This window comes from Abrus precatorius, unplaced genomic scaffold (assembly GCF_003935025.1).
Source record: "Abrus precatorius isolate BTA unplaced genomic scaffold, Abrus_2018 Scaffold6, whole genome shotgun sequence".
Lineage (NCBI taxonomy): Eukaryota > Viridiplantae > Streptophyta > Magnoliopsida > Fabales > Fabaceae > Abrus > Abrus precatorius.
In genome coordinates this window covers 9,935,145-9,950,252 of record NW_020874406.1, presented here as the reverse complement: position 1 = coordinate 9,950,252, position 15,108 = coordinate 9,935,145, and the positions used below count along the sequence as shown (strand labels likewise).

At 29.1% G+C, this 15,108-nt stretch overlaps 1 pseudogene; it reads left to right on the top strand.

The window, feature by feature from the left end:
* Positions 1-7,543: 7,543 nt before the first annotated feature.
* Positions 7,544-13,152, top strand: LOC113870135 (annotated as a pseudogene).
* Positions 13,153-15,108: the final 1,956 nt, after the last annotated feature.

The following is a 15,108-nucleotide window of genomic DNA, read 5'->3' as shown; positions in this document are numbered from 1 at the left end:
TTGTGATAATTGTATATTGAAACGGTCGAATATTTTCAAGTAATGAAGGTGTTACATTTGAAGGAAATAATAAAATGATTAAGATTAAATGCGAAATAAGTTTGGAGACATTGAAAAGAAAGATTCATGCAAAACTGAAATTGTCTACCAGTCAGGTTATATCTAGATTGATTTCACGATTTTTAGTAGACCCGATTGTTAGACAATACACAATTATGGATATATGTAATAATGAAGATATTGATTGCATGTTAAGTGCTTATCTTCAACAAAATCACCGAAGTGCAATTGAAGTATATGCAGATATTGCGTCTGGTGAGAGTTCTTGTATTCAGACACAAGGTGTGGACTTAAATTTATCATGTTCACGTGATAACATGTCTGAGGCAGATGAACCCCATTTTTATCAGGTGTAGTAATTTTATATTCTCTGATGAAAATATATCAATTTAATTTCATTGTAAGTATGTTTACCTAACAATAAATGTCATGGTTGTGTATAATGTGAATATGAGAATGAAGATGATGATGACAATGAAATTGAATGGGGGATCTTAAAGAAACTTCATCTGAATCTGATTTGGAGGGTGGAATTCATAGTAGCTTGAATATAACTGATAATGCTGGAGTCAAAGGTATTAAGTACATTAATCTGTTATAAAATACGTTTCAATAATAATGTAAAATTAATCGATTGTGTTGTAATATGCAGGCTTGGTTGAAACTTCTTTTTAGAATTCAAGTCCACATTATATCTATATTAATTGGGAACATACTAATGAAGAATTGAAAAATATAGATGTTGATCCTGATCAAGTATGGAGGGAATGTGATGCATTATTTGTTGGGCAAATATTTGAGTCTAAAGAAGATGTTAAAATGACTATTAAAATCTTTGCATTGAAAACACATCAAAGTTATATTGTGGTGGAATCAAAACCAACAAAATTTCATGTGAAATGCCCAAATCATAGTATAGGATGTCTTTGGAGAGTTAGAGCAAATTTGGGCAAAAATCTTAACAATTGAAAAATCACAAGGTGTGGTGGACCACATACTTGTGTTCATGCAATGATGTCTCTTGACCACAAAAAATTGGATTCAAACTTTATTTGCAGTTGCGTTCTTGGTAAGTTGCACTAATTTTATTACAATACGTTTGATGGTTCTATATATTACTGAAGAACATTATACATAATTATATTGCTATTTGTAGATATGGTAAAAGAACAACCACCAGTGCCAATCACATTAATCCAAGAAAGAATTAGTAGTCAATTTGGCTATCAAGTTTCTTACAAAAAAGCATAGAAGCTAAAACAAAAAGCTATAGTAAAAGTTTTTGGTGATTAGGATGAATCATATGCCACATTGCCAAGATGGTGGAATACATGCAATTACATTCATCTGGGTCAGCATACAAAATTGAAACTAATGACTATGTGAGGGGTCACCAAGTGGATAACAGATATAGAGTGTTTCATCGATTATTTTGGTCGTTCAAACAGTACATCACTGCTTTCAACTTTTGCAAACCCTTGATATAAGTATATGGTACATTCTTGATGGTAAATACCGTCAAACTTTACTGATTGCTACCGCATAAGATGGAAATAATTGTGTCCTTCCAATTGCCTTTGCCATTGTGGAAGGGGAAACTTTGTCAGCATAGGAATAGTTTTTGGCTCTTATCCGTCTTCATGTCACTGAAAGGGCAGGTATTTGTTTAATCTTTGATAGACATCAAAGTATTAAAAGTGCCATTTTTAATCCACATATTGGATGGCAACCACCGAACGCATATAATGTGTATTGCATTCGTCACATAGCAAATAATTTTAATCAACGATTCAACAATGCAGGCTTGAACAAAGAGTTAATTAAATTAAGTACGAATATTGAGAATAATTTAAGTCCAAATATTATTCAGTCATCACGTATTGATTAATTGTCATATTATTCATTTCTTTTTTTAGGATATGAAACATGCAAGCAAAGATTTGAAGAACAACTTGAATGGTTTTGTAACGAGTCACAGGACATTAGAAGCAGGATTAACTGCATCTCCAAAGAAAAACGGTCTTTGGCTTATGATCAGGAAGGAAGATGTTATGGGCATATGACTACCAATTTATCTGAAGCTGTGAATAAAATTTTAAAAGGTGCACAAAATTTGCCAGTAACAACATTGGTCAAATGTACATATGCACGGTTAGTAGAGTATTTTGTGAAGAGTGGTGAGGAAGCAACAATAGAGCTTAATATTGGTAGTAGATATTGTCGTAAATTAATGCATCAAATGAAGAAAAATCAGCAGGAAGCTTCTTCACATCAAGTTTGACGATACGACATGTTGAGAACAAGGTTTAAAGTAGAAGAGGCTTTTAATCCTATCACGCAACGTGGTAGTAACAAGTGGACTATGATTTTATCCAATAGATTTTGTGAATGCAGAAAGTTTCAAGTGTATCACTACCCATGCTCACATGTCATAGCTGCTTGTGCATCTATGAGTATTGATTATTGGCAATGGGTTGATCCCGTTTATTATGTACAATCTATTGTTAATGCATACTCATCTGATTGATGGCCACTTGGAAATGACAACAATATTTTAACATCAAATGAATGGAAGTTAGTACCAGATGAGTAAAGATCAAGGGGAAGAGGTCGACCAAAATCTACCCGTATTAGGAATGAAATGGATTAGGTGGAGTCTCAACCACGTCAACGATGTCGTTTGTGTAAACAGACTGGTCACAACCAACGCCATTGTCCTAGGCATAATCAACCTACATGACACTTTTTAAGTATTGTTAATGCATTACTTTTACGATTGGAGTATATGCTATGCATCCTCTTGGTCCCATCAAATGCACACTTGAAAACTTTCCGCAACTAACAATGGTGTCTCTGGGGTGGTACCAAGGACATATCCATGGAAAATTTTCAGCATTGAATCTCAAGAAGTCTTCTTTCTATACTCGAGCATCTTGTTTTTTGATTAGAATGCGATGAAAACTCCTCAAAGGATCAGGCATTTGACCCATATGATTCGCTGCATAGAGATGGGTTGTGAACCAAATAAATAGTAAATGAGAACAATATCGTAATGTACTCCTGTTTCTCTGATGACATACTTCCATAGAAAGTAAAGTATCTGCTAAGATAATGGGAACCAGATTCACTCTGTTTGTTTCATATTGGTGAAATACATCCATAGCAGCTTGGTCTACAAAACCTGAGATGAATAGGAATATAACTAGTCCATAGATTAATAATGCGAGTCTTGTTGAAATTGTCCCAATTCCCTTGCTTGTATAAAGACTCCAGATGTTCTTCTAAATAACCCTTCTTCCAACCCTAAACTGATCCCCTGTTCTCAAACTCGGCTCGTTCTGTGCTTAGGTCGATCAAAGCAGCTATTTTCTTGGATCCTACGTAATTTTCTCTATACAGATATACCTTGTTGTCTTCCTTGATGGGTAGTCTAACCATCATTTCATATTCTTCTATGGTAGGCACAAGATCCAAGCTGGGTAATTCCAAGCATTTGAGTTTTGAATTCCAGAATTGGGCTAGAGCGCTCAACATCAGTGTTTCTATTGAGATAGAAAGAAAATCGAGGATTCGATTGTATTTCTTTTCAAAGTTTAAGTGTGCTTCTTTGGGCATATGTTGGCAAATCTCATTCACTCTTTGAAGGTCATTACTCAACACAGTGATTTTGATCCTTCTCATTGGTCCTGATGCATTACTAATGTGACATTGAACTTCTCTCATTTTTTAATGCTATTAAATCTTGTAAAAAAAATTATACAAAAAAAAAATGCATATGAAAAAAGAAAAACATAATAAAATAAAATTGATGTTTGATATGTAAAATTAATCAATGCATGATAATTTGGATGATTGCAAATAATGAGATGAAATATAACCCATCATGCTTAGGAGATGTCCTACCGATGCAGGCTCAACGTAATGACCTTGATTTTCACAAAATGAATATTTTTTTCAATGTTTTATATTTTTGGATGCAAAGGAAAGAAAATTGTATGTTCATGGTATGCATGTCATGTTACTAAGGCTATGATGAATGAAGAGCAAAGGAGTGTGAGCTCCTCAAGTGTCCTTATTTTGGGTAAAATCGTATAGTGAGGTGGTCACTATGGCCATTAATTAGTGCATAATTTTGAGGTGGATCTAAATCTTTAAGTCTATTATGGCCCCCAGATTGCCCCTATTAAATTATAAGAACCCAGCTCTTAACCTAGCCACAAGTAGGGACATGTCTCTCAATATGACTAAGCATGATGCTAGTAACAGTCTAAGCGATACCCAGCCGACAGCCAAGTGGGCATCAAGCCCTCAATAACAGCAGTCAAGGCATCTTCTATTCCTAGGCTCGCACAGGCTCGGGTATAGAGCTCAAATGTGTGTGAGGTAAGTGTTAGTGATGTGTGTGGAAGGAGCATACAAACCATTACCCTACTAAACATCAAACATCAACGAACAAATAACAAATGGTACAAGGGTCATCTATCCTAAGTTTCACAATATATCGAGAGAATGAAATATATTTACAAAATACACTAGACAATAAATGAAATAAAAGGAATATACAAACAAGATAAAAAGTGAAACAAATATGTAAAAATGTTAAAATTATTGCACAATTAATTAGATTAAGCTTGACTCTAAAAAAAAAAAATCCCAATGGAGTCGCCATCTATCGCAACCGGGGGTACGACGGGACAACGATTACAAGGAGTCACCACCAAAGTTTATTAAAGAAAAACATTGGAAAAGCTTTTAATAAAAATAATCTTCGAAACCAGGTTTGGACTCATGAGTCATTTACGCATAGGGAAGGTATTAGCATCTTACGACGTCCGTTGATTAAAATAGTTACTTTCAAATTAATTATACAAGAATCATTTCTACTTTAAAATTTATTTATTTCATTATTAAAGGAAATTATTGATTTTTATTTATTTATCATTATCATTTCTGCTTGTATATTTTTGTTTATATTAAAAGTCTCGAGTTTTGTTTCTAAATGAAATATCTCTTCATCTATTATTTTGCTCTCATTTCTTCTTTCTGTTCATATTAAAAGTCCAAATTTTTATTTCTAAACAAAAATCTTTTTGTTTTATTATGTGTACTTTGCTTGCATTTTTATCTTTTTCTTATTTTGTTAGTTCACATTGAATGTATCACCCTTTTTTTAAATAAAGATTGTCTCTTTTTGCAAACCTTAGTCTTCCCAAACCCTAAAATATCTATATAAAAAAAACATTGTTTGCTTTGCCTTTTATCAATCCTAAAACATTTTCTACCCAAAAATGTTCCTTTTGCAAACCCTAAACATTTTTTTAACCTTTTGCAAACCCTAAAATATTTTCTACCCAAAATTGTCCTTTTTTGCAAATCCTAAAAATAATTTTAAAAAAGGTCCCAAGTATTCCTTTTTTACCAAACCTAAAAAATAACCTTTTTTAAACTCCAACCATTTCACAAATTATAAAAGTCTAAATTTTTCAAACCCTAAAAATTCTTTCTTTCTTTGTAAATCTTAAAAATTTCAATCTCCTTGCAAATCTCAAAAAATTAATTCTTAAATCAAACAATAATTATTTTCTTGTTATTTTTCTTTTAAGAATAAATAAATAAAAAATGTTTTAAGATTATTTTTATTACCACCAAAAACAAAAAAAAGGAGAAAGAAAAAAAAGAAAAGAAAAAGAGGACAATAATATCTTATGATTAATCTCTTCTCTCAATTCAAATTAAATTTTTTTATTTATTTAAAAATAAAAATAAAAAATAAAAAATGAATATTTTACTAAAAAAATAGAAAATTAAATTTTGTTTAAATTTATTTAATTGAAAAATAAAAAAAAGAATGATATTTTATAAATAATCTATTTTTCTAATTTAAATTAATTTTTTAATTCGTTATTAAAAAAATATAAAAAATGAATATTTTACTTAAAAATAAAAGAAAATTAAATTAAGTTTTGTTTAAATTTATTCAATCCAATAAAAAGAATAATATTTTGTAAATAATCCATTTTCCCAATTAAAACTAAATTTTTAGTTCTTTACAAAAAAATATGCAAAAAATGAATTTTTACTTAAGAATAAAAAAAATCAAGTTGAATTTTATTTCAATTTATTGAATATGATAATAAAAAAGAATAATGTTTTATAAATATTTCACTTTCTCCATTTGAATTATATTTTTAGCTCTTTCTTCAAAAATAAAAAATACAAAAAAAAATAATTCTTACTTTAAAAAAAAATCATGTCATATTTTATTTAAATTTATTTAATATGAAAATAAAATAAAAATAGTATTTTTATATGCAAGTCATTTCTTTAATTCAAAATTTTTAATCTTATTTCTTAAAAAACATATATATATATATATATATAATTAATTAAAACTGAAAAAAAAAATTGTAGGAATGAGAAATAAGATTAAAAATAATGACAAATAAAAAAAATATCAATAATTTCCTTTAACAATGAAATAAATAATTTTTAAAGTGGAAATGATTCTTGCACGATTACCGTTTTAATCAACAGACGTTGCAGAATGTTAATACCTTCCCTACACGTAAACGACTCCTGAGCCCAAACCTGATTTTGAAGATTATTTTTATTAAAGACTTTTCCAATGTTTTTCTTTAAAAACTTTAGTAGTGACTCTTTGTAATCGTTGTCCCGTCGTACCCCCAGTTGCGATATATACAAGTAGAAACTAGAGCAAATAATAGATGAAGAACAAGCAATAAAAGAAAATCTTACTTGATTCGGAAAATAAGAATTTCGTTAGTTTTATCCTTCAACTCTTTTGGTTTATTCTCTTTGTTGATTTCGGGTGTGCCTTGGTATACTCTCGGTTGATTTCCTTTTAGCTCTCTTCTCTTTTTCTTCGTTTCCTGAACTCTCTCTCTCTAGAATTCTCTCTCTTTTTCTCCCTATGCTCTCAAAGTGTCACATAAAAAATATGAAGTGTAAAAAGTCTCATTCTAAAGACCTAAGCTTCTTATTTATAGCCACAACTCCTAATCCTAGATTTTATTTAATTTATTTATTTATTTTTATTTTACTTAAGAAAAAGGTTTCACCGTCCTATTTTTTCGATGGCCATCTCATCCACTTCCCTTAAAATCTACTCACTAACCTAAATATCTACATATTTAAAATTTAAAATTTAAAATTTAAAATCTTAATCTCTTATAGACCTAAAATTTAAAATCTTATCTAATTTTTATTTTATTTTTATTATTTTCGTATTTATTTATTTATTTTAAAAAGGGACCTGGATAAAATTAGGTATTCACAATATTTAATTTAATTTGCTCCATTTCAGTTTATTTGTTTTTTAATATACTTATTCTTTTTAATTAATTATTTTAACTATCTCCCTCCCTCTCTCTCTCTCCAACATCTCAACGGTTTTCCCCCATTCAACAGCTCGATCCACAGGTTCGTTCTTCTTCTCCTTCTCCTCGTTATTCTTCTCTATTGCATGGGTGGTTCTGGCCTCTCTCTCCTCTCTGGGCATGGATGGTTCACGGCTCTCTGGTTGTGGGTGGTTCGCGGCTCTCTGGATGTGGGTGGTTCCCAGTTGTGTGTGTTGTTTGGGTCGTTTGTGGGTTTGCTGCTAAACTGTAACTGGGTCGGGTAGATGGCACATCTTATTGGAAACCCGTACAGTATCAATGTACCATTCAGACGCTCAAAACTATTTTTGTAGCTTCATGTACATGTGGCTTTACAGCCCCAAGTGGGACTTTTTAACCAAAATAATATATAAAAATATTGAAATAGACCTGTCTCAAAAATATTTATCAAAGTAGACCGATTTACTGTTTATGTACAGAATTCGTCTTCCCAAAAATCAAATTCTGATCTTTGGATTTGTGTCATATTTCCAAATGGAATTCGGTTTTGGGGCAACCGAATTTCATACATAATTTGTATTTTTGTTTTTGTATATAATAAAAAAATATTATCTAATATTTATGTTTATATAATTATATATTGTCAAATTTAATAATAAAAATAGTTTTAAATAATAAAATAAAATATATTATTTGAATTCTATTTTTATTTTTATATTATGTGAAAATAAATATTTATATTATGTTAATTTGTATGACAAATGCATCTCCTCATTTTATAAATTACTTTTAATATGCTGCGAGTTCATGGTACAATTCCAGAACTAGACGCAACTAACCCTATTCATCCTTTTTGGGAGCGATGTAATACCTATGTTCTCCGTTGGCTTATTCAATCTATGAGCTCTGAGATCGCTCGATTTGTTATATGGAGAAACAAAGCTTCAGACGTTTGGGCAGAACTCAAAGAAAGGTTGTCTCATGCAAATCTTTTCAGAATTTCTAAGTTACAAGAAGAAATCTATAGTTTCAAACAAGGAGATTTGTCTGTAACCAAGTATTATACGGGTATGAAAATTTGGGCCTCTCTCTACTAGTTCTATTCATGGTCATGTTTATTTTCTTACTGTTATTGATGATTTTTCAAGGTACACATGGGTTTATATGTTGAAAGGTAAACACGAAGCTAGAAGTTTAACCCAAAATTTTTTTGCTTTAGTAGAAAACCAGTTTAATACCAAAATCAAGGTAATTAGAACTGATAATGGTCCTAAATTTAATATGGAACAATTCTATGAGAGCGGTTCAATTTTAAATCGCTCTCCAAAGTCGACTTCTGAGAGCGGTTCGTATTTAACCGCTCTTAGAAGTCGACTTTGGAGAGCGGGTTTTTTTTCAACCGCTCTCAGAAGTCGACTTTGGAGAGCGATTCAAAATTGGACTGCTCTCAGAAGTGAACTCGCAGCATATTAAAAGTAATTTACAAAATGAGGGGATGCATTTGTCACACAAATTAACATAATATAAATATTTATTTTCATATAATATAAAAATAAAAATAGAATTCAAATAATATATTTTATTTTATTATTTAAAATTATTTTTATTATTAAATTTGACAATATATAATTATATAAACATAAATATTAGATAATATTTTTTTATTATATACAAAAACAAAAATGCAAATTATGTATGGAATTCAGTTGCCCCAAAACCGAATTCCATTTGGGAATCTACTGTACGGACACAAATTCGAAGACCAGAATTCGGTTTTTGGAAAGACGAATTCTGTACGTAAACAGTAAATTGGTTACTTTGGTAAATATTTTTGGGACAGGTCTATTTCAGTATTTTTATTTTTTTTATATATTATTTTGGTTAAAAAGTCCCCCAAGTGGTTTATTATTTTAAAATTATTTTTAATATATTCTTATTTATTAATTTAAGATATGTTATATGTATAAATAGAACTCACATAATTTTTAATAAATTTTAATTAATAATAATAAATATATTATTAACATTTATTTTAGTACTTTATTTTGGTCTCTTCTTTTTTATCTCACCATTTTTTCATAAAAATATTTTATATAATTGTAAAATAAAATATAAGATTTTATTTATAATTAATTTATATTTGTCTTCTCCTAATTTTTTTCTTTGTTGTTTGCTATAGAAAGAGCTAATGGTCCTATTTTATATTTGTCTTCTCTCATTTTATATGGATGATTTATGTAGTTATAACTATTTTGGTGTCATTGATGTGTTTTCAATCTTTATACTATATTTCATTTTATTAGTTATACGATAATGTATATGATTATAAAATGTGAATATATAGATATATTTAATTTTTATTATTATTTTAGCAATAATGCAATAATCATGACTCTTATCATTCACTATACGATTCGATTTACAATTCAAAAAATAGGTTTTTCGATTCGCGATTCGAATCTCAATTTAACTAACATGCATGCATGTGCAGAAAAACCAGATAAGTTTGAGTCCCTACTGTTACTCCAAGTTCTCCAACATTAATCTGTTATCTAATCTTTCCACCCTGATCCGTATAGAAGCTTTTGATAGAAACATGGAAGCAAACAATCATAATAGGACTATATGTCTGTAAGGGATCTCACAGCATATTTATCAGTTGAAGGAACACTTAAACAGAAACAACAATCAGAATTATCATTATTTGATTAATATTCTTTTCATGCATATCCCCATGCAAATGAGGATGGACTGAAGTTAAAAATCATATACATAGTCACCTTTCACGTTATTAATTAATATTATTTACCTTCCAATCCTTTCATCGAGAGGACAGGAAACAGCATTACATGCAAAAAAAGCATTACACACCCCTAATGCAGTGAAGCACATCCAGAAGAGAACCAAACTCCAACTTAAGGGTAGATCAAAAGTTCATAAACGTCATATGCAACCACTCAACTAGCTTTGGATTTGAATGATATGCAACTAATAACACTAATACAGTAGTGACAGTATTATACTAATGACAGGACAGACACCTAGAAAAGCAACAAGCCTAATGATAGTATCATAAAGACCACATCTTCTGATATAGCAATATGTGCACAATCAGCTACATCAAAATTCAACTGCCACCATATTCATCTTAGAACAAGCACAACCATATAGTAATAGTCATACAAAAAAAGAACCTCACATTTTCAGATAACAAACTACAAAATATTCAATGCTACATTGCTACTAATTATTGCCACATCATCCCACTTCTAAATAATCAATATAGTCATTAAAGTGGCAGATAGAACTGAATGTTCACCAAAGATGGTTAAAACAAATACAGTATTATCATCATAAACTTTAAAAAATAACAGAATTATTTATGTATTCATCCAAACACTCTAAGATGACTCGCATAATTTGCTATAGACTATTATACCTTTAAAAACAACCAATCACTTTCCAAAACAGTTTTCCCACACTAAATCAGCAATTACAACACAAAGATTTAGGCTCCCCCACAAAATACAATCATCAGCAGTTATTATTACCCAAGGCACCATTGCCCTTCATTTCAGCAATTTTTAACATTTCAATTAGTAACAAAAAGGAATTGTACAAAAATGATCCTCTGAATACGAAACAGAAGGTGGACATTGATGCCACGCCACAGCTAGTAGCTCATCTCAAACAAAAAGTTAAAAGTTCTTCCCCAAAGCTCAACACTCTCGCCCAAATTTTCACAACTGCCAACCACTCTTATCAAATAAAATTAAAACTCTGACTAAACAACCAACCCATAACACCGAAATTCCCCCAAAACACTGCAACACACACATTCAAGCCCATGAAAAAATTCCCACTTCCTCCCCAAACAAAACCACAGATTGTCAATGTGCACCCAATACAAACCAATCAACAAAATCCGCACCAGAAAAAGAACCACCGCGAATCCCTCTCAAGGATCCATGAACAAACCAAATCCCAAACCAAATCCAAACACGCCCCCGAAGTCCCGATTCCAAAACCGCAAATTCGACAACTACGAAATGCGAATCTTCCACAATTACAAAAAATAAAATAAAAAAACAAACAAAACCTAAATAAAAAAACTGAAACTATATTACAGTCCAATTCACAAAGCATCTATCGGTTCAGATTAAAAACGAAAAAACAGAGAGAACATACTGATATACAGGAACAAGAAATGGACATAAGGGAGATTATGAAAGATGTTGAGAATTTTAGTAATTTTCGTTTTCCTTTTCTCACTTTGACTTTCTTTTTCCTTTTCTTGACTGTTGTCATCTTCTTGTTTAATCAGCTTTTTATTGTTAGTGTGCTTTGAATATACATTCTCTGGGAGATTGCATTCTGAAAAGTGGATGATGATGTTTTATGGACTGTGTTGATTTATATGGCCTGATAGATGTGACAGCAATGCTAATATCGATTTCATAGTTTAAAAGCGTAGTGTCATGTGAGCAGATGAAGTTATGAATTATGATTGTATGTTTCAGTTAATTTTTGTTTGTGGAGGGAATTAGTAACTGTTAAAATTCGTAATTGTGTATGTCAAAGGAAAAACGTTTTCATGGGTCTATTATCCTCTTCATTGTTGGCCTCTTTTCCTTATAAAGTCTCTTCTTTTATGTGCGAAAAACAACTTATTCTTACTTGAAACTGTCCCAACCTAAACTTCTAGATTAGGATAAGTGGCAATGGCTGCAATTTACCACTTCCCTTTCATGTTCTTGAGTAATATTTTGGGTCACAACACTAATCTATGACTATAGCTTGACTAGGATGATGTAGAAGACTGAATTACTTAGTTGATTGTCTGTAATATCAGTGATGATCTTGAGGATTTGATTAGTTGTTGAAAATTTAAGATCACTACATAGAAATTTTGGAATAACCCATGGGCTAAAATTGGAAATTTTGCATATTGGATGTTAAAATGATGAGAAAATATTTGTTCCTTTATTTTAATGGAGCTGAAGAATTTATGACCCTATCCAGTTTTTCTGGTCTTGTTTACCTTTCCACTATTTATTTCATATATTGAAGTGTAGTTGTTACTTGTAATGGCTGCTAATTATCATATTTTCCAGGCTACTCGCACATGACATGGAAAGAACGCAAACAGATTGAAAATAGGAAGGTCATTTCTCGTGGTGGGAAGGTGAGGGCTATTGTTAATGTTCTAATTTCTACATCATGTACGAATGCAAATACTATTACATGGATGCTGATGAAACAAATTTCTTAGTGTTTATTATTTCTCCATATGTAGCCCCCCAAGAATCAAAGATTATTTAAGTGTGGCACGACCAATGCTGAAGAAACAAAAGGAGAGGGAGCAAAAAATGCTCCAAGAGGCAATTAATTTCTTTAATCTGTTTTTTTTTTTTTTTAATTTGTTTGTTTGACTGTTACTGGCCTTATTATTCATTTCTGTACTCCGTGTGGCATTTAGCGTTTGATTCTAGGACAATTCGGGGGAAAGACTGGTGGTAGCAGTAAAAGATCAGTTGGGAAATACAAACCTCAGAACAGGGGTCTTAAGTCAAGTGAAGGTCGCTTTAGGAATGGCATACTTGATGTGAAGCATTTATTAAATTCAGCACCATCAAGAGATCATGATAATGGAACGAATATGTCCAATGCAGGGAAAAGGAAAGGAGGCAAGAAGAAATATGGTAAAAAGGGTGCCAGTAAAAAGCACCATTGAGTACATTCTTGCAAATCAAGTGTTTTAGGAAAATTAAGTAGAGTCATATTTTTATTGTGTATGACCTTTCTTAATCGAGTATGATCCATAGATAAGATTTTGACACAGTAAAATGAAGTATAAAAAAGAATGTAACAGGACACTGATCAATTGCCCGTTTTGTTTGGTAAATTATAGAACAGATTAAGATCGTGTATTGTTTTGCATTTTGTACTTATTAATCCTATCAAGACATCTTTGACTACACATGTAAGTGCGGTTGAGAATTAAAAAAATAAATAGAATAAAATAATATTTTCAGAGTTAACATACTTGACACTAAGTGTTAAACTTGGATACTTTGCTTATTTAATAATTTTTCATAAAATATAAGATTGAATAATTTAATCATTAAATTATTTTATATTATTTTTATGATTATATATATTAAATTTAATATAATTTAGACATTTGTAAGGTTGTTATAAAAAAATATAATATTTATTTATATTTTAAAAAATGTTGCACATTAAAATAGAATAACAAGATGAAGTATTTATGAATTTTGTTTTTAGTCTAACTTAGATAAATTTATAAAAAATATAATATAAAAAATAAATAAAACTTTTTACAAGTTAAAAAAACTTATATTTATTATTTTATGAAATTTAATATAATTTAAATATTTATAAATATATTATTAATAAGCTGACCTAAATTGACTATTTTCATATTAAGGCACTATTTGACAACTATACTAGTTATTTAAAAATAATAATAATAATAATAATAATAATTACAAGATAAAAATTAACAAATTTATTCATAAAACGTAATTATACAATGCTGTATTTATAAAATTAATAACTTATTTTATCCATAATTTATAGAAATATAACATGTCGTAGGACTAATGGAAATGTAAACAAGACTAGAAAGAATAATATTTTATAGTTGTTATGTTTTAATGAATGAGAGAGTAGAGTTATGACAGAGAAGTTTAGGTAACAATAAAAAGTAGATACATAAAATATTTTTAAAAATTTTTGAATTTGAAATTATAAAAAAAATATATTTAATTAAAATAATATATATATATATATATATTAATATTAGTATTTTTAACTCATGTACTATACGAAAGTAGTCAAAAATATAAATTTTTAAAAAATTATTTTAATGAATTAAATATTTAAATGTATATAAATTTAAAAGAAAGAATTTAACTAAAAGATAAATGGTCATAATAAAATTTTATAATAAAAAAATATATGTGTATATCAAAAAAATTATACTTTTTTATCTGAAGAAAAAATTAACAAATAAGAATTAACAATAACTTTTTATATTTTATATCTTTTCAAAAACTTCTTTGAACATAAATAAATAATAAGAATAATATTATTTAGATTCAATAAATTATAATTGTGCTTGTACTGCACATGTTGCATAGAAAAATATTATTTTAAATTAAAATATAAAATAAATTTTAATATTATCAATAAATAATAAGTTTACAGTAATAATAGGTGATTGTAAAATTTATAAAATATTTATAATATGTTTATTATTTATCATTCACTTTATGATTTAAACATTAATATAATTTTATTAACAAAAATATATGTGTGAAAAATATTTTATATGTGTGTCATATATAAATAATATTTTTAAAAAAAGTCAATCTTATATCAACTATGTAATAATTAAATTTTATTAGCCTAATTAAACGATATAAAATACTAAATAAATTTTTCTATTAAAAATACAAACTAAAATAATTTTTTTTGTTTACTTTATTATTAAATATATTTTTATATTAATCTTATATAATTTCACATAAGTAGTATAATAATACAAAAATTTAATATATAGGGTATGGGGCGAGGTGAGTACTTAGATACTCATACCCGCACTCATCCCCATTAAAATTTGTGGATTTTTACCTACACCCATACCTATATCCATGTAGAAGGT